Source organism: Petromyzon marinus, chromosome 6, assembly GCF_048934315.1.
Source record: "Petromyzon marinus isolate PM22_M1 ecotype Great Lakes invasive population chromosome 6, UKy_Petmar_22M1.pri1.0, whole genome shotgun sequence".
Lineage (NCBI taxonomy): Eukaryota > Metazoa > Chordata > Hyperoartia > Petromyzontiformes > Petromyzontidae > Petromyzon > Petromyzon marinus.
Genome location: NC_133672.1, coordinates 14,509,213 through 14,529,290, shown reverse-complemented (window position 1 = coordinate 14,529,290; position 20,078 = coordinate 14,509,213). Strand labels below are relative to the sequence as shown.

At 51.2% G+C, this 20,078-nt stretch overlaps 1 protein-coding gene and 1 long non-coding RNA gene across 6 annotated transcripts in view; one reads left to right on the top strand and one right to left on the bottom strand.

Annotated features, from left to right (window-relative positions):
• Positions 1–1,696: 1,696 nt before the first annotated feature.
• LOC116939430 (uncharacterized) lies at positions 1,697–9,273 on the bottom strand. Its single transcript, XR_004402410.2, has 2 exons — positions 3,456–9,273; positions 1,697–3,256 (listed from the first exon to the last, which is right to left on the bottom strand). It is a non-coding gene; the product is annotated as an uncharacterized LOC116939430 (long non-coding RNA).
• Positions 9,274–9,295: 22 nt separating this feature from the next.
• The window catches only part of LOC116939429 (signal-induced proliferation-associated 1-like protein 2), a 110,534-nt gene continuing 99,751 nt past the window's right edge, over positions 9,296–20,078 (top strand). For 4 of the 5 annotated variants that reach the window (XM_076065109.1, XM_076065108.1, XM_032947742.2 and 1 more), the window contains exon 1: positions 9,296–9,523. The gene's annotated coding sequence lies outside the window, so the exon portion shown is untranslated. The other variant, XM_076065106.1, reaches the window with a different exon arrangement.

Genomic DNA, 20,078 nt, shown 5'->3' with positions numbered 1-20,078 from the left:
TATTGTTCCGGTACGGGAGCGCGGTTTAAATGGGTTGCATTGTTCTAGAGGCTTGTCGGGTGGTGGGGTACACGTCGGTTTGGCTCACGATCGGAAAGTTGCGAGGTCGAATGCTGGTCAAAGGTTAATTTGGCCAGTTACTGCCAGCAGCTTCAGGGTGGAGGGTGGTGGTGGGGGCACGGCGAGGAGGAGAAGGGGGGGGCTGCGTTACGTTGTGGGATTATTTTGTATCAAACAAACTGGGTACTGGCATAGGAATGTGGATTTTTCTCAACTTCCTCAGCACACCCCGAATGAGATTAGGTATCGCAAAGCACATTCGATATGTGACGTGGTTCTTCACTGAATTACTACGCACGGAATGCCCTCGCATTGTGTTGCAGTTAAGAATGCCGCTGTTGGCTAACGCTGTACTGTACGATGCAGGGCGGTTGTTTCCTGAGTGGCGGAATTGGTCTGTCTCGTCATTCTGACTTCTAAATACATGCACAGAAATGTTTTTCAATCCACTGCTGGATGAGAGCCTCCCGACGGCGGGTCAGTCTTGGTGGGGGGGGGGGGGGCACTGGTCAGTGCATATTTGTTGATGAGCGGAGCATAGATTTTTGTGCGTAGTAGAGCAGCGGTCCCCAACCTTTTTGGCACTAGGGGTTGGTTTCGTGGAAGACAATTTTTTTCACGGACCGTTGGGGGGGGGGTTCATCATTGGGTCTTTCCCACTTTTCAAAGAAGCTCTCCAGCGACGTTTGTTTGTTACTTATTTTGGCTACTAGGGGGTTAGAGCTTGTGGGCTTACCAACACCACGTGACTGAGACAAGTGCGCAGTGCGGGAAAGAGGCGCGGACGGAAGTGGTGAATAATAAAATAATGGGGGCGGGTTCCACGCGCGGACTCACCGCTCTCACCACCTCCTGCTGCTGTGCGGCCCGGTTCCTAACAGGCCACGGCCCGGTACCGGTCCGCGGCCCGGGGGTCGGGGACCCCTGTAGTAGAGTACAACTCTGGGTGTATCTGCGCTGCCCTCTGTTGACAACTTAACCTCGCAGCAGTAGCCCACAGCGCCAATGCGATCCTTGCCGGCGGTCACCCATCGCGGCGCTATCCATTTGCACAGTTGTATTTCATTTGCTAGTTTATCTAGGAAAAGCCACACTCAGTTGTTTTCAGCCAATAAATGGTTGCGCGTATTTATCATTCGTGTGGGAGGAAACCGGAGCACCCGTAGAATCAGAAGAAACAAAAGCCACGGGCACCGAGGGGGCAATGCGCTGTGCCCCGCACAGATTGAAACGGATGGCGATTAGTCCACGTGGTGTACCGCCTTCTCCTGGCGAGCCACGGTACGGGCACCTACCTCCACGACGCCCACAGGACGGGAGTTTCACAACATTTGTGTGGTTGATCCACACCAACCATCGCCTACCTCCACAGTTCTGAATTACAGGCCACGTGCATAGCCACCGGCCAGGGCTCAAACCCCTGCTTCACTTCCGAGATCCGATGAGTGGAGGATATTTTTTGTTTTGCTGCAGGTGTTTGTTTTTTTACAGGAGGCGTCCCTATTACTACCATAATGAGCGCGTGACGTCACTCCACATGCTGCACCCCCCTCATTAATATTCATGAGCGGGAGGATTTTTACACTCACGCAGAAGAATTTTCGAGCGGAAATGAATATTTTTTTCGCAAATTCTCTTTAAGTTTGACGTTTCTTTATTGAAAGTGAATCTAAAAAATAATTATACGCAGCAACAACAAAGTGGATATGGTGTCTTTATTTATTTCTTCAGCACTTGAGACTAATTTATGCTTCTACATTATGGTAAAATAGACATTTCTCAATGATTTCCCAGATATTATATCGATTTCCAATTAATTTCAACCCCAGCGACCGAAAACAAGAGAATACAGTTTCAGAGCAGTGAATTTGAACAAACTGAAGGTCAGTTATATACAGTGCTACAGTGACATGAAGTGGGGTGTTTTATGACATAGTTTTGTGCCAGATTCACTGCCATTAATGCGGTGCTGCAGTGAAATGCAGTGACGTATTTGATGACATACTTTGGTGCAAGATTCACTGCCGTTCAATTTACACAAGGCACAACAATTATACTCCGCTCAATTATTTTCGTAAATATGACAGCTTCCGTCCTAGGACGGGCAAAGAATGTAGTGACAATAATAACAATAATAATAACAAGGCTGCGGCTTCAGGCCCCGTGACCTTCAACTGTGCTGCCCATGTAAGGCCGTCGATGCGGCGCGGGTGTGGATTTTTTTTTTGTCGTGACGCCGACAGCAGCAGCAGCAGCAGCCCGTGCCACATCCGATTGCTTTCTCGTTGCGAGTTTGGTGAATCTCCAGGAGTTGTGAGTGGGAGCCTCAGCAGTGCGGGGGAACCCGTAAGCACTGATTTTCGTTCTATGTTTGGTTTCGCCCCTATAGGGAGGGTATGTTTACAGCCAATATCACGGACAGAGGTCCCCTGCATAGCCTCGGCAGACAAGTGCTTCGAGCAACAACCTCTGAAGGCCAGGCACGGCGCACCAGGGGGTGGCTGGCCAACACCACGCCCGGCAGCCTTTGTCTCCCCATTGCGGGTGTTTACACACCGCACCAGGTACTCATTTAAAGCCGAGTCGACCTAGGGGAGACCCCCAAAGCGGTGCAAACATTCGCCACTGTTGTTGGTCGTGAGCGTGAATGGAACTCGGCTCGCTGGGCTCGTAGCGCGGTGCGCTGACCGCTACACTACCGCTCCCCCCGCAGTCAACAACACGCACAATGAATGGATCGTGTTTCTCTGTACACACTATTGTCTTCCCTAATGTGCACGCTGCGCGCGGTGGAACAAAAATATAGTCATGCTTTTAGCCTTTTGATACATTTGAGACACAGGACGTTGCGAGCCAGACGCTGCGGGTTCGATCTCCCAGCGTGGCAGCTGACACAACGGGGGGGGGGGGGGGGGCAACGTTGCTCACAAATCCTCCCCCTACCCACTCACCCACCACGCCCGCCTATGTCCACCCAGCAATATTAAATGCGGTTACACCATAGTGAGTCTACTATGATCGGCGGCAGGATTGTGTGGTGGTGGTGGTAATATTGTAGGTACTGCAACCTCGCCAAGATCACTTGGACCACGTGGAAGAGTCGGCCAAGCACCCTCTCAGCTCCCTCCAGAGCAGTGGTCCTTCACTTGGGGTACACGCCCCCCCCCCACCCCGCTGGGCGTGCGAGATGCCCTTTCTGGGGGTGCGAGACATGGGCAGATTTTTTTTAGAAGGTACAGTATTGAAACAACGTAAGCACGGGCACGTAAGTACAACTACTTTGTTTCATCAAACCCTATGTATTTATTAACATAAACATGTTTACGAGTAAGAACCAAAGGAGTGCAAGGCTGCAGTGAAGGTTAAGAATCACTGCTGTAGAGGGGGGTTCTTACCCCAGCGGTGGCGGTGAGAAGGACATTGCAGGGCTGCGCCTTTACCCTCCACTGCCAGAGGCGTTTTCTTGAACAAAAAGAGACACGTTGTGCAGTAGCATCAGGTTTGTTTAAAGCAATGCTTGTGAGCTGCCAGATGATTTACTTATATATTCTCCATTACGACGCTAATGATTATTGTATGTTGTATGGTATTCGTATTAAGCGTCTCTTGCAGTGGTGGATCTGCGAAAGATGCATTTCGTGTATGTATTATAATTTGTATATCTCAGAACGCAATATCTAATACTTGATGCTGCAATAAATCAACGTTCGGAAATTAGATAATTTTAATATTTGTACCAAATGTAACATGTTTTAAAGGGACGTGATCTATACACTGCTGGATAAAGGTGGTCTTCCAATGCCGTAATCCACCCCGCCCCTGCACCGTGTGAGCTAATCTCATTGCTCCATCTCCTGCGGTGGACGTACGCTCTCTCGCACGCGTTTCCCTCCCATCCAAGTCTCATCCGTTGGGACATCGTCTCTCCTCTGGCAATGTGTCCGGCCCAAGCCCACTTGTCTTAAAGCACTACGTCTCCACTGTCATTTGCATTCTTCTACCATCCACGTGGTACACTATAATTTCTCGCTAAAATTACAACCATGGGTCTCTCTCCTCCTTAGTTTCCTTGTGGTTCTTTCAGGCTGGTCAATTCCCCCCAGTTGAATCAGTCATCTGGAGATAAGAAACTCTTCGGTGCCCTCTAACTGGGACCTGTAAATTCCTGTTGATTAGAGACGGAGTATTCTTAGCGTTAATGAGGTTCGGGTTGCTCAGCGAGTCATTGTTCTCCCACGTTGACCCGCAGTGGTAATGACATACATTTGGCACCGTGCTCACTGCAAAGCTACACTTTAATTACAGGGGCGTGTTGACCGCATTTTTTTTCATCCGCTGAGCCAAACGTCCGTCTGGAAGTGTCACCGCAATGGGCGCATGTTCGCGCTTTCTGCGACTACGATGAAAGACTGGCGTAAATATCGATGAGCACGGGAACACGTGGGCGGTTATGAATCAAGGACCGGTGTCTCATTTATTTATTGCGGTGTTTGCCATCGGCGTGGGCTGTGGGCGCTCCATTGTCTCGTAAATGCAGCTTGGCACCAGCCGGCTTTGTGCGGTAGCTCGCCCTGTCTGGCACAGACAAGATGTAATCTTCCGAGGAGGACTGTCAACACGAGCACTATATTGCTTCTACGAGCGTGGGTTGGCACAGGTCAATGGGCGTTTTTTTCCCTTTGTACTGCTGTATTTTTATTAAGCAGAGAAATAAATAATGTCCCCTTGCACACGTAAAATAAAAGTGTTTGTTACACATCCCATAAGCCATTCACGAAGTGGGTAATTTTTAACAGCATTGGTTTCATCGCAAGCAAACCATGCAGCGATTTCGACATTCAATGTCTCATCAGCAGTCAAGCCTGCTTGAGCCAATGTTGGTGAACTACAAGATGTGTATCGGCGAAGACCCCATCTCAGTTAGATACAGGGCCTATAGGTCAACATATAACGATACAATAAATTATACAAAGTAGTCAAGTTTATTTTATTTAACCAGAGGAGAACTCAAGATTGTCAGGAGATTCTCAATTGCACGAGTGACCTTTGTATAAGAGATATATAATACATAACACAAAAATATTAGAATATTTGATGTATATATTTTGAATGTTATTTAAAATAAAAGATGACAGTGATTTGCATCGGTTTGTGATGTCTGTGAAGGAAGGAGCGTGCTTGTGGAGAGTGGTGGCGCAGTGGTTAGCATGCTGCACGACCAACCTGGGAACCTGAATACGATTACCACTCACGGCCAACATTAGTGACGAATATCTGAACCGGTCCTGGACCTCTCCTAGGGCAACTGGGCCTCAAATGAGTACCTGGTCACGGTGTGTAAACATTGCCACTGGGGGATACGAATGCTGCCGGACGTTGTTTTTGCAACCCACCCTCTCGTGTGCCATGCCGGCCTTTATCGGTGCTGCTCGCTAACAGCACTTGCCCTAAGTCTGTCTCAGTCTATGCGGGGGATCTTTGTAGGAAGCTGCTGTCTAGCGTTAGCTCTGCAACTCTTCCGCGTCCCTGTCAATTCGCTTGAGGCGGTGCCCTGAAATGACTTGGAAACTCGCGTCTACGTATTTAGTTTTAAATTTATCCATTACGGCATCATGGGAACATTTAACGATCCACTTTTGATGAAGCCCCTTTTTCAGATAATGGCACAATCAACATAATGCATTCACTGTCTTCGTCCATTAAATCTGCTTATTTCTAAAAAGGGGCCTGTTTTTTGGACCGTGAGGTTGTGCGGGTTATTATCAGGTGTTTCCAGGACACGCCTCACGTGGCACGGGGTATTTACAGTAAACGGGCTGTTGATGGTGGTGAATATTGCCGTGAGCTTGTTTCCCATGATGTGGGTTTGCATGAAAATGTGCGCATAACTGGTAAGCAGGGTCTCCTCGGCACTTTCCTGCACAATAGCCCGACGTGGTCATTGCTGAGCACCATGACTCAACAATTCAACATTGTGCTGTTTGACTTTTGGCGTTCTCAAGTCTAACACTGGTTGAGACTAGGCCTTAAAAAAGCCGTCTCTGGTGTGGACCGATCATTTTCAAAGACAATCCATGTATTTCTAGATTTGAAGCTTTCGTGACTGCAAGGATTCAGGTAAAAAAAAATCAGCTGCTCACCCTGAGTACATTGGCTTTGTGCTGTTTGCCTTTTGGCGTTCTCTAGTGTAACCCTGGTTGAGACTCGGCCCTAAAGAAGGCCGTCTCTGGTGTAGAACAATGAGTTTCAAAGACAATGCATACAATCACCAGAGCATGTTTTTTTGTTTGCATGTTCATCACAAGTATGTTTGATAAATGCAGTCATGATTCCTTGCAAAAGGGTTTCTGCTTGGTGTTTGAACATCTTGACACCTGTTTTATTGCCAGAGAGGATTACGCCTATTATTATAAATCAAAATCGTGATTTATTTGAGGAGTCGATATTTTGAGTTTTTTTTCTTTTTTACTCTTAATGGCGATGTGATGTTTGTCGTTTCTTCCCCGTTGTGCGTACGGTTTAGTTAACTTCACGAGACTAAATGCGATTTAAAATAATGTTTGGGGGGGGGGGGTTGAATCAGCGAAGTATATAAAATAAATACCACTTTGTTAGAAAGTCAACGGTGATAGGTCTGCGGGGAAACTTGCCACCACCATATGAATGTGGAATTCTTCGCCACTGTAAACGTAAAAATGAGCACCGCCTAAATGTTCATTTGAGCATGAAATACAGTCTGAATTTTGACTGCGAAATCGTTTGCGTGTAATTAGCTGGCCATTCAGAATCACTGATTTTCAGCACCGCGTGATTCGACGCGCGTGTTGCGAGCGTAAGATTTTATTTACGTCGATGGATAATCATTATCGATGCGTCGTTACGTGCCAAGGCTACAACAACAACAACTGCAGGAGACTTTCCGTCCATATGGTGGCACTGTTGGGTGTGCATTGTGTGCAGTGGGCCGTTTTCACCACACGCACAGAGAGGGGGCCCAGCTTGATGAAGGGAAGACTTTGTTTTGCTCTCGGCAACGGTGGAAAAAATATGTATTGGTCACTTTATTGAATGTAATATTTTGTTGACCGTTAAGCGCTGTTGAGTAAAGTGCACCGCTTGGAATAGACATCACCACAGGGCTAAAAACTTAAAAAAAGATTTTCTTGAAGGTCATCTGGTCAAAATGTCACGTTTATCTCTCCCCTTGCCCTCGGTGTTGCCAGTTAGTTGTTTTTCTTCAATAATATTTCCATATTTCATCATTATTTATTTTATTTGCGTGGGTCAGTGACTCAGTGGTTCGCGCACCACGCCATGAACCCGATGACCTTGGATTCGATTCCCGGTCACGGCTCATGGTCAGTGACTTGCAGCATTTCAACCAGTTCTGGGTACCCGGAACCCCTTCAACCAACACTGGCCCGCGTGGTAAAGTGAAGTATGGTGATAACAACCTCCGTGACCTACAGGGCAACACCTTCATCCAGCAGTGGATTGAGAAAGTTCCGTACAGTACAATGATTACAAAACGTTGAAAACACATTTTGATTTAAAGCTTTCGTGACTGCAGTAATTCATATTCTTAGCTCTTTCGGTAAAGTCACGTTGAAGGGAAACAATAAAATAATAAAATATATATAAAACAATATATGAAAACACATGTTAAAAGTTCACCGAAATAGGATAAACATTTTAAATGTATTCCATAATATCAAGCAATAGCTGTTGTACATGGTTTGTATTCAGATTAAATGGAAGGCATCTATAACCAGTTACGAGTACAGTGTACTTTGAGAAGTCTCTTTACAAGAGACCTGGGTACAGTATTTGTATTGTTGTTTTTTTGTGTTTTCACTTTTCAGTTCTGGTACATGGGTTCTGTCCTGCAACTGTTGGATGGCCCACAACAAGGCTGATCTGGTTGCCTGGATTGAGGAACAGTGCCTTCTTCCTCTGTTGGCATAGGTGTGACTTTATTGGCTGGGAGTTGCGTGCATAGTTTGGGGGGGGGGGGGGAAGGCCGTTTTAAAAAAAGTGGATTGAGTTTGCTCAACGCTGGGATATGTTTATGGTGACATGCGGGGTGGGGATAGGAAGCTTGCAAGGCCAGCCCGTGCGGCTAGCTACTACAAGGGGTGGTTGGGTATTGTCAGGAGTCGACTCAGGGGAGTTGTAAAGGAAGGTGAGCTGTAAGTTTATGCCGTGACCGTACGACAAAATGCTTTCATGTTCCTGCGTTTTCATGGGGGCATTTAAAAACGTGCGCGCCCTGGGATGCTGACGGGCTCAGGCTGACCCGTAAGATCATCAAAGCCAGACCTGTGACAGACCCTTCCCCCTAACCGGCAAATGCCACTTTATAGCAGCCACAAAGGCTTTGAAGTATAGGCAAAACGGCCTGTGCGACGCAGCCGTAATAAATGGGTTTAAAAATGTTTACAGAAATATTGACACGTTGCCGAAATACAGTCATTCTGGGTGAAAAAAATGTTAAGAATGTTCGTTCCACCTGGCACATTATTCCTACAAACATCATGTTTTTCCTTGAAAAAAGTATACAGCATGTACACTGCATTAGCATGACATCAGTCTGTGACGATACACCTGCGAACGGATGGCTATGTATGATTCATAGTAGCTTACAGTACCCTAATACAGGATAAAAAAAATCCTCATTAATGGCTTTGGCTTACATACTCGGTTCGGGATCCTCCTTAAAAAGTCATGAGCCTCCGCGAGGCTCCCCTGGATTAGAAAACGAGCATCATTGATTGTATTATTCCACGTGCCAAAAGCGTGGCTGCGTAACGCTGATCACCGACGATCACCGACGATCATCGTTTGTGTTTTGTATCACACCAGCGCAAGATCACATTACATTTCCGGAAGGGAGGCGAAGAAACCCTTATTTTGTGAAATGAAGAAACCAGGTTCAGTGACCACGCTGTGATTGCTGCTGTTGATGCTTCTGGTTTGTGACGCACGGACAACCCCGAGGCGATCTGCGCGCACCGAAAGAGCAGCCCGCTCCTCCTGCCGTGCTGCAGGTGGTGGTGGTTGGTTGGTGGTGGCGGTGGCACCACCCGCCTCCACACACCGCCCGCCCTGCACCGCGGGTGGAGAGGGAGACACGGAGGCCGGGATCTTGCAGGCAATGCGCGATAGATTGAGCAGGAAACTATTGAGCCCCCCGATGTTTAAAAGGGTCCCACCCCCCTCCTGACGGGCGACGCCCACTCTGGAATGATCTCCCTCCTCCCGCCGCCGAACGCCCACTGGCTGCGGTAAAGCCTTCGCCTTGTCCAGCCCACGGACAAGCGGAGCCAGCCAGCGCAGTCGCTCGCAGTTCCTGGGTTTGCCGAGTTCGGCGCTGGCTGTTTTGCTGCTGCTGTTGCTGTTGCCGCCGTTCCACGCCGGTGACCGCCTTCTGCATCGTGCCGCGCATCCGGGGAGGGGGTGGCGGGTGAGTGATCATCATCATCATCCTCCTCCTTGGTTTGATCTTGAAATGAAGGCCGGTTCGCAGTGGGTGGTGAGTGGTGACGATGATGAACTTTTGTTGTTGTTGGTTTGGTTGTCGCAAGAGAATGACAGCGAGCGAGCCAGCCAGCCTTGCTCTTTCTCGCTTTGCCGGGCGGGCGGGCGAGATTGACAGCATTTGTGTGCGTCTCCTTTTTTTGCTTCTCTGTCTCTCGTGCGCCATTGAATTGGTTGTGGGGGGGGTGCCCGACAGGATGCGTCGGGCACCCCGCGTGTACCCAGCCGTGTACCCAGCCGTGTGCCCAGCCGTGTACCCAGCCGTGTGTCCAGCCGTGTACCCAGCCGTGTACTTAGCCGTGTACCTAGCCGTGTACCCAGCCGTGTACCCAGCCGTGTACTTAGCCGTGTACCTAGCCGTGTACCTAGCCGTGTACCCAGCCGTGTACCCAGCCGTGTACCCAGCCGTGTACCAAGCCGTGTGTCCAGCTGTGTACCTAGCTGTGTACCCAGCTGTGTACCCAGCTGTGTGTCCAGCTGTGTACCCAGCTGTGTGTTCAGCTGTGTACCCAGCTGTGTGTTCAGCTGTGCACCCAGCTGTGTGTTCAGCTGTGCGCCCAGCTGTGTAGCCCGCGTGTACCCCGCGTGTACCCAGCCGTGTGCCCAGCCGTGTACCCATGTACCCAGCCGTGTACCCAGCCGTGTGCCCAGCCGTGTACCCAGCCGTGTACCCCGCGTGTGCCCAGCTGTGTACCTAGCCGTGTACCCAGCCGTGTACCTAGCTGTGTACCTAGCTGTGTGCGCGTGCGGGAGACGCGGCTGGGTGAGGTTTGTCCACGCAAGTGAATAACCACGGCGCCCCAGTGGGGTACAATAACAAGAGGGCGCCGTGCTTCGCGTTGAATGGAATACGCGAGCATGTGTGTGTGGGGGGGGGGGGTAACTCCGCTGAAAAGGCCGAGGGAGGGTCGCGGCCACTTTCTTGTTGTGCGCTCTCGCTCGGTCTCTCGCTCGGTCTCTCCCTCTCGCTGTTCGGCGGACTCGGTTTTGTCGTCGGTTCAATGGCGCGCGACGGTGCCTGTGCCCTTCCACACTTCACCACCCGTACCTACCCACCCCGGCGACGACGACGCCTCGTGCAGTAGAGACGCGACTGGAGCGTCTCGTCGTCCACAGTGCTCGTACACGGAGAGAGGGAGGCGGCCCGTTGCCTCTCGTTCTTCGTCTCTCGTTCCTCGTCTCTCCTTCCTCTTCTCTCGTTCCTCGTTCGCTCGACGGCCGCTTGCGCTGGGCACAGCCGGAATCGCTCGCTCGGTCGCTTCCTCTGCACAGCAACGGCGCCGCGTGAGGCCACCAAATCCTCTGCGATGCGCCTCCCAACCACAACTCCCTTGACCCCCCCCTTGACCCCCCCCTTGACCCCCCCCCCTTGATTCCCCCCCCCCTTGACACCCCCCCCCCTTGACACCCCCCCTCCCGACTAACAACAGTCTCGCAGTCCGATTCGCGCTGCGGTGTGTGTGGGGGGGGGGGCTTTCACTTTAAACACAGATGCAATTCGTGTCCCCGGAAAGGTACAATGATTGCGGATGATTCAGTACCGCACTTTTGCTGATTCACCTTCGCGAACGCACTTACCAAAAGGGACCGGAGTCTCAGTGACAGCCGTGTGTATGTGTGTGTGTGCGCGCTTAGCCATTATGATGACAGTATTCTGGCGGTGGGGATAGGGGGTATCCCCAACCCTTGAAAGAAATCATCATTCGTGCAATTGTAGCCGAGGAGAGGAGGCGTAGCCGCATTCGCTCGCGGCGTTCCAAGATATTGCCCCCGTGGCGAATATTTCACGTTAGCAATTCATTGTCTTCGCGGTGTACGGGGGAAGAGGGGGGGGGGGATGGAGTCATTGTTTTCAGTGTCAAGCGATGGATGAGCAGCAACAGAAATAGACGAGGCCCCGAAGCCTGTCCGCAACGATTTGATTTTAAAATGAACGCCTCGTGTGCTCATAAAGCCTGATAGCCTGTCTCGGTTATGGGGCACCTCAAAGGCTGGTGCTCCCATCCGTCTATCCGTCTATCTGTTTACCCGTCCAGCCATCCATCCGTCTAGCCATCCACCCGTCCAGCCATCTACCCGTCCAGCCATCTACCCGTCCAGCCATCCACCCGTCCAGCCATCCACCCGTCCAGCCATCCATCCGTCTAGCCATCCACCCGTCCAGCCATCCATCCATCAACATAATACATCCATCTGCCAAGCCGTCCACCCATCGATCCACCCGTCGATCTGGTGCCTGCCATTATTTGTGCGGTCGGTCACGTCGACTCGGGAACGTGGGCAGACATTTTTTGTTGTTGCACAAAAAAAAATTCCCGACGGAAAACTAATTTGCTTAGGTTTCGTTCGCCCCGTTGGGTTCCTTTATTACGGAAGAGTGGCCCGGCCCAGGAACCCCAGCAGGTGAGACGTGAGCACAAATAAACCGAGGGCAGGGAGGACGGCGCATGGCCTCCTCACTGTGACGGTGTCTTAACCAGAGAGCTACGGGGAAGCGGAGCGAGATGGAAAATATTGCATGGCTTATGAAAGGCACCGTAAAAACCCCGGGGGGGGGGGGGGGGGGGTGAAAGCGGGTTTGCAAATGTGCACACGCGGCTTTGAGTGCAGCCGCGCACTGCGTGGGTTATGTAATGGAAATGACCAAAGGACTGAGAAAATATATATGAAAAATATAAATAATGGTGAACAATGCAGAATGAAATGTCACAATGTCCCCAAAGGCGCACTTGGAGGTGTTCGTCGTTGTTAGTGGTCATCGTTCAGAGGCGGAAATTCCACATTCTTACGGCCAGGAACAGTTTTTTTCTTTCCAAAGGACAACCACAATACTCTGGGTCAAAGTTCAAATCGTATGCAGTGTGGTGTCATGGATTTCACGCGATTAATCCCGACAGATCTTTGAGCCTGGATAGTGCTTGAAGGGATGCCCACCGTGCACAGCAGGTGTTATAGGCTGTGGGAGCTACATTGCGGGCAGCGAGGAGCAGCGCAGCAAAAATCCATTGTTGTGCAGTACTCCTTTCCAGCGCTCCCGTGTCGAGATTTCCCATCTTCGACCAACACCGCCGACCAGCGTGGTGAGGTATAACGGTCATGTGACCTCCAGGGCACGAGGAGGCCTTTCCTCTCGCAAGCGGTGGATTTGCCGCGAGGGGCTTGCTGCACTCCGTCGTTGGCGTTGGCTAAAAACAAATAAAAACGATCGTTGCTGGGAACTTCGTGTCTTCGGTGACGTTGCTGGGAACTTCGTGTCTTCGGTGACGAGGGAAGGCGAGCGTGGTGCCTGGCGGCCTTACCCCTTTTTGGCCGAGGCACCCCGTGCGTACCTGGACAGTCACTTTGGAACCGTGCGGATGAGTCGTGCCCTAATGACGCTTATAATGTGTCGTTACACACACCGCTGTTTGCACGAAATATTTTCTTTGTGGTCTGTGTATGTACGTTGAACTTCTTTCGCACCCTACGTAATATAATTGGAGGTGCGGTGGTTTAAGCGTCGTTCCACAATCGAGCTGACCTGGGTTCAATACCTGACTTAATGCTGTCTGTAGCTGGTCAAGAGTTTCTCGATGTAAAATTACTCGAGTGAATCATGGGTAGCGATCGTCGGCTGCTTACTGCGAAAAATGGGCAGGACCCTCCTGAACAAGAGTCACGAGAAATCCGCGAGCCTTTCCTGGGTAAACAAGCATGGCAATAATAATATTATTGTGTTGACTCAACCTAAAAATGTCCCTGGGACAGTGACGTCGTGGGTGCTACGGCAACAGCTGGCTCCACCAGCCGTCAAACAACTGTCCTTTATAATAGGCATTCACCTAACAAGATGTCATCATGGCAGAAGCCGAAATGCCACTCGCGGCATTCTCCAAAGACGTTTCCCACCAGCCTAACTGCAAAGTGCAAAGCCGCCTTTAAATCATCTAGATTGAAAACTCATTTCTTTGGAACTGCTTTTTGTGTTTGGCTTGTTGTCCTTCGAACCGCACCTTCGATCAGCACGGTTGGCTACGTACGGTGCAAACGAAGTTCAACACCCAAGCTTAAAGAGGTATGGTTACTACGAGCGTGCGTGTGTTCCAAGTTTGAAAGCTGCCTGGTGCTTTGCGGAACCTATACTGTAGATTTCGCTCGTTTAAACAAGAAGGTTGAGCACCACTGTTGCCATTTAATTAATGTGAATAATTAATTCACTATTCATTATCAGTTACAGGGTTTAAGGTCACAGAGGCATACATAAAATATAAAGGATTAATATTTAATGGCGTATTGGGGCAGGGGGGGTGGAATGGTTTAAGGAGCCTTAAAGGATCGGTTCTTTAGATTCTACCGTCGGCTTATTAACGCCGCGCATGTCACATTCAATAGCGGTATCGCTGTCGCGACCCGACCAGAGAGGTTAGGAACCGATCAAAACAACAACGAGATTAAAAAGGTCTGCTGAGAGCGGAATCGCTTCGAACGCCGCCTCCCGTGCGTTGCTCCGTAACGCTCGGCTTGGCCCGTGGGAGTTTTGTAAAAGCCTCCCGTTATTTCGCGATTTTGATAGGCACTGGAAGTTGTGTTGTGTTTTTAAAAAAATATATATCTGGCTGTAGAGAATCCCAGGCGTGCTTGGTTCCACGCGGCGGCTCCTAGCCCCGCGTTCCTCGCGTGCCCTTCCTGTTGGGCCCTGGATGTCTCCATGTGTGTGCGGCAACTTCACTTCCTCACCGGCGCTGTGCTCAGAGCGTGTCGGGGTTGGGGTGGTGTGGGAGTTGGGGGGAGCAGGGGTGAGGACGGTGGTGGTGGGTGGGGGGGGCTGTTCGTGAGTCTGTACGTCCATAAATCCGTCACGGTATTCGCTGCAGCTGCCTTCACAGAGCGATCTGGGGAAAGTAAAACTGGGCCCCTTTGTTAAAAGAAAACTCCGTATGAAAAAAAATATGAATAGGTTTTAGCCTTTCTGGTAATGAAACAGGTGTTCAGATGTTCAAACACCAAACGGAAACCTTTTGCAAAGAATCGTGTCCGCTTTAACCGCACGTACTTGTGGTGAACATGCAAACGCACATGCTCTGATAATAAATATATGGCATTGTCTTTGAAACTGATTAGCCTGCACCAGAGACAGCCTTCTTTAGGGCCTAGTATCACCAGTGTCACACCATAGAACGCCAAAAGACACGGAGGTTCCGTGTCTGTCTTATCTGTGGCCAGTAGTTGGGGTATTCGCGCCGTGGATATGTGGACAAGCCCATCGCGGCGAGGCTCAACCTTGGCGTTTGGAGCGGTGTCGTCGTGAGCAGCCCTTGAAACGGGGTGGTGGGGCGAGGGCATATTACGGGAATTCTCGCCGGTTCATCGCTCGCGATATGAAAGTGCTGCGCGTGAAAACGGACGCCTTCGAATGAAACCCAGCTGTCTTAATATTTGGAAACCGAAACGCGTTTGCCGAGTCCGCGCCGACACGTGTGCCCACGCGGAAGAACAGGCGAGCCGGAGCTCGAAATCCGTCGCTGCCAAAGCACTGCTCACTCGTTTATTTAACAACAACATAACAACATACAGATGGAGAATGTTGCTCCATCTGGGCTGCGTGCACGGTGAGCACCAGCCGCACCAGCGCATGCCGCATCTCTGTCACTTCGAGCCGTCCCGTCAGCTGTCAACAGAGCCACCAATCAACAGCTGACGCATATCAAAGTGTCCGAGAATGCGCAAATGTTGTATGCTGATGGCACTTCCGCAAGAACGCGAGAAACATAGTGCACTGTAGTCCCCCCCTCCCCTACAATTACTGTGACATTAATTTTAATGATGTCTCATTGATTTATGGTCCGATTTATTTACTTGTCTAATCTCATTATGTAAAACGGCTCCGTTAATGATTTCGTGCAATGTACAACGCAGAATGGAATACTATACGTGTGTATGGTACAATTAGTGTAGGTGTCTGAAGCTGCTGCTAGAGGCTTGTCCGATTGATAATCTACATCCGCGCTGTTTGCAAGGGGGCCGAGTCGCTAAGGGATTTTCCATGTCGGCTCCACTCCGCTATCGATTGCGCTGACGGGCCCGCGAGATAAATGGCACGGCGCACTGTATGTTCAAGGAAAAGATGCGGTAGTTGATCACCACCGCGCTCGCAAACCTGCGTTCGTTGGGGCGGCGGCGGTGATTTAAATTGACCTCTGTTCAGAGCGCGCCGACAAACGCCGCCGCGGCTGCTTCTGCCGCCCCTCGTATCCATCGCGGCGCGGAGCCGGGGGCCCTGGAAGGGCTTCGGGTTTAGCGAGGTGGGAGGGGGGGACGGCGGGGCACCGCGGTTTTCTTCGATCGCAGGCGAGCGAGGGCTGCCCAGGTGTGTGGGGGAGGGTGCCCCGCGGAGCGACGTGACGGCGGTCCTTGATCACGTTCGCAGAAGCTTGAGCGGCGGCGGCGGCGGCAGTCGGCGCGCAGGCGATGCGCAAGCTCCCCGAGGAAAACGAACCGCGGTGCTTTAGCCCGTGCGAGATTAATTTGCTTTCTTAAAAATAAATCTTATGTCGGGGAACGCAAGCAGATGGTGAAATGTGTAATTACACTTGTAATTGCGGGAGGAGTGGAAGTCGCTTGCATCCCACGCGAACAGCGACGGGGAATTCTTAAAGGGTCGGTGGAACGCATTCCGTGAGCGGTGCAGGCAAGCAAGCCGCCAAACGCCGCATGTTCGGAATAATGGAATGCGAAGGTACGTAGCCGGTGTACTCGAGCAGTTTAGCGGATGTGAAATATGTATGAGTGGGGCCAGTAATGTAATTCGGAATGATTAAAACAACAGGAGCGTGCGTGTTTGACCGAGTAGCTCAGAGCAGCTGGTACACGGTCCGTGGGTGCGAAGGGGGGCAACGGTGGGGGGTGGGGGGGGCATTCTCGTGAGGTTTCCTGTTGGCCGGGTGTCGTCACGGCCGCGCAGGAAAAGGCTGGTGCTGAAAGCGGTGTTGACGTTTGCTTTCTTCCGAGGGATTATAAACAAAAACAAGCGGCAAATGAAAGCTTCCTTCTTGGCACAGAGCACACGCTGGGCACCCAGACGACCCGGGGTAATCCGCGTCGAAGAAAGTTCACGAATGTGTGCCCCCCCCCCTCCCGTACGAACCACAATTACCTTGCTGATCGTTTTTTTTCAAGAGCATAATCCGCTGCGCAAACTCCAGCCCTCGCAGGCTAACCATCGAGCTGAGATGGCCACTGCATAGCGGCGCTTTCAGATGTGCTTCTGCAGCCCGTCTGGAACGCTCTTCCTTCCGATATTGGGAAGCCACGAGAGCTACGCACTTTTGAATATAAATGATTAGCACGGTTGGATACGTACACACATGTCGCAATAATCAAACCAGCATTGGGCAGCGCTCCTGCGCTGGTGGTAGAAATGCCACGTCGCTTGGAGGACGAATCTATCCATAAGACAATGGCTGTCGACTTCTCAATTGCACCGTACTCATTTGGTAGCAAAAGGTCGACGGGTAATTTTCACTAGATGGTGAAAAATTGTATTTATCGTCTTACACCCAGCATTGTACATGTCAGTATTGTAGCCCTTTGCCAATCCGCTGCTAGATGAGCGCCTCCCCCATGCTGTGTGGGTCGTGGGGGTTAGTTGGCCATACTTCACCCCTTTTGCTCATCGCAGAATAGTCACGGTGGGGAAACTATTAGACGTGGGAGTATATGAGTACTAGTCCAACATTGTATTTCATGTAATGTCCTCTACTTCCCACGACATAACCCCACAAACTGTAACATTTGCTATACGTATGGAGGTCAAAAATATAATCTGGTGCCCAGGCTCAACCCTGTTTAGGTTCTGGGCTCTGACAAGATCGGGCGCATTCCAGGTGATTTGGTCAAAGGTGACGTGCAACATTAAAGCCCGTTGAATCAACTTGAGTGCCATTTCTTTGAATTGAGCTCCCGTCTCTGTTGGGGGACGCAAATGTACGTACGTGGAACTTCTCTCGCACCATACGTAGCCAAATGTGTTGCTCAGCGGAGCAATCTGAGCGGCAGTTAACGATGGTTCATCCGCGTTAACTTCACCGCTGCGCGTGACAGCGGCAGTGGCGAACACTGGAATCCTCTCGGGGCAATAAAGCTGCCACGCTTTCCTACCCATCTGCGACGACGACAACAACAACAGCAGCAGCAGCTGCTCCTTGAGGACACTGTAACATCAGTTATGCATGGAACGTGAATAATTCATCTGGAGGGAAGTAGGGGGGGGCACAAGTTGCCTTGGTTTTGCTCCAGTGGGGGAGTGGAGGGAGTGAGGGGGTGGGGGGTGGTTGTTCCTTTCTCGAGCGTCAACTTTTAATTGCTGGACTCGGCGCCGCGTTTTACAATCCGCGACCGTTGCTGTGCGAATGCAGAACGGCGCCGTGGCCCTTCACTTTAATCCCTGTGCGATGTGCGGGCGTGATGTCGCGCGCCGATTATGGTACCGATACAGCGCTCGGTAAGAACTGTGCAGTGTTCTCGGAAGAGCTGTTAAAATAGAACCCTATGCCCGGCGGTGCAGAGGAGCCATGTGATGTCCCGTTGGCCCATTTGCCAGTCGCACAAAAATCCTATAGCGGTTAAATCTTGACTTAAAGCTTTCGTGACTGCAGGAATTCATATTCACGTAGACAGGTTCAAGCGTTCGTCATCAGGAAGAGAACGCTTGTGTTGCGATCGAAACGTCGTAGTTTTTTTCGTTATTTTTTGTTATTTTCTTTGAACCTGTCTACGTGACTTTACCGAAAGACCCAAAGAATATCCTCTCGCGGTGTTGTCTCTGCGTTTTATCTTTGCAAAGCGTTATGGTGCAATTCACATGGTGGCAGCAAAATGGGTTTACTTTTTCACTAACAATGGGGGCAATTGTCACGGTGCAGGCATCTCAGCCGTTTCGGGTAAATGTAGAAAAATATGTTCGAGGAGTTGTTTTTTGTGTCGCCTGCTGCTACGGTTTTTTGTTTGCCGTGGAGGCTGCCCGCTTCGTTGGTTTCCATCGGGGCCTGGCGCCCGTGCCCAGCCCGTGGTGGTGCGGGATGGACGCAGTCGCCGACAGCCGGAACCCAACCCACCACCGCCTCCATCGTCGCTCGTGGAGCTCAAGGACCCCGTGCCGCCTCGCGGCCTGTGAAGCCGTGCACTGCACCGCTGCGTCTGAGTGGGCGGCGGAGGTCTAGACGTTTCTTGTCGGCACCTCAAGACAACCTGACGGCGCCGAATCCCGTGCACGTGTTCCAGCCGGCAGCCTCGTGGGTGGCGAGCCGAAGAAGCTCGCGCTTGGGTCTCCCGAGTCACAGCACTGTATATGGCATCACGCAGCTCGAAAAGGGGTTCCTAATTTTACGCTCGCACGTCAGTGCCGCGGTGGGGGCGGCTAAAAATGGAGACTCCTACAATAAACACCGCAATGTTTATCCAAGTAAATTTGTTTATATTAATAAAATATCAGGGATGTTTCGGAGCCGTTGGAAGGGGGGGGCGGGCTTTCACTCGCAACGCGAAGCAGATGGTCGAAAGTGGCTCGCGAGCAAACCCCGGGCACGGTGGCGTCGCGCATTCTTTACCCCCCCCCCTCCCCCCGCGGCATTGTTGCGCCGCTTGCGAGCGCGGTGCCCCCCCAGTGCCGCACGCGGCCCTCGTCCACTACCGCCTTTTCCGCCGACCCCCCTCGTGCGGGCTGCACGGCAAAAACAACTCCGTTGTTTATGTACAGCTCAATGAGCCTTGGCGATGGCGGTGGCGGTGATGGGCGCGTGCGTGCGGGTTTGCCTGCGGGGGCACGCTCTCTCTGTGATCACAAAGCGCAGGTCGACGGATATAATGGGCAGATCCGGAGTAAAATTTAACGCAAGTGTTTTAAGTCCATCGTCCGAAAGGGGACCTTCTGGTGCAAAATTTTGTCCGCCAGCGTTTGATTCCGGCAGGCCAAATTCTTCGCCCGGTTTCGACATTCTCGGTGCTCGTCAGCAGAGTCATCGCCACGTAGCTCGAAAAATATCTATACGATTGTCGCGCACCGTATAGCATCTACCGCACACGTGATACCCAGCCTTGGCAAGAACCAATTTGCAGCCCTTTGTGCATTGCGGATCCGCGAGGGGCCTTTGGTGGAAATGTGAGAATTGACGTTAAAGGAGATGGTGGCGGGGCGGGCGGGCGGCGGGGGGAACACCCGCCCTCGGTTCATTAATGTGCAATAGACAGAATAGCCGCCGTCTAATTTGAGCCAAGCGCGCACGCAAGGTCAAGTGCCATCGTCGTTGGGAAAACGCGGAGAACCTCGAGGTAGGCAGCGGCGCGCAGGTCTTGTTAAAATAGCGGCTGGCTTTTTTTTTTCCCCTCTGTCTCCTTCTGCAAAGCCCATTCACGCATGGAAGATGCTCAATGGGCACTTCACTCAATTGCACGCCATACACAGGCATGTACGCCGTGACAGAAGTGATCGTTTCTCCCCCACCTCC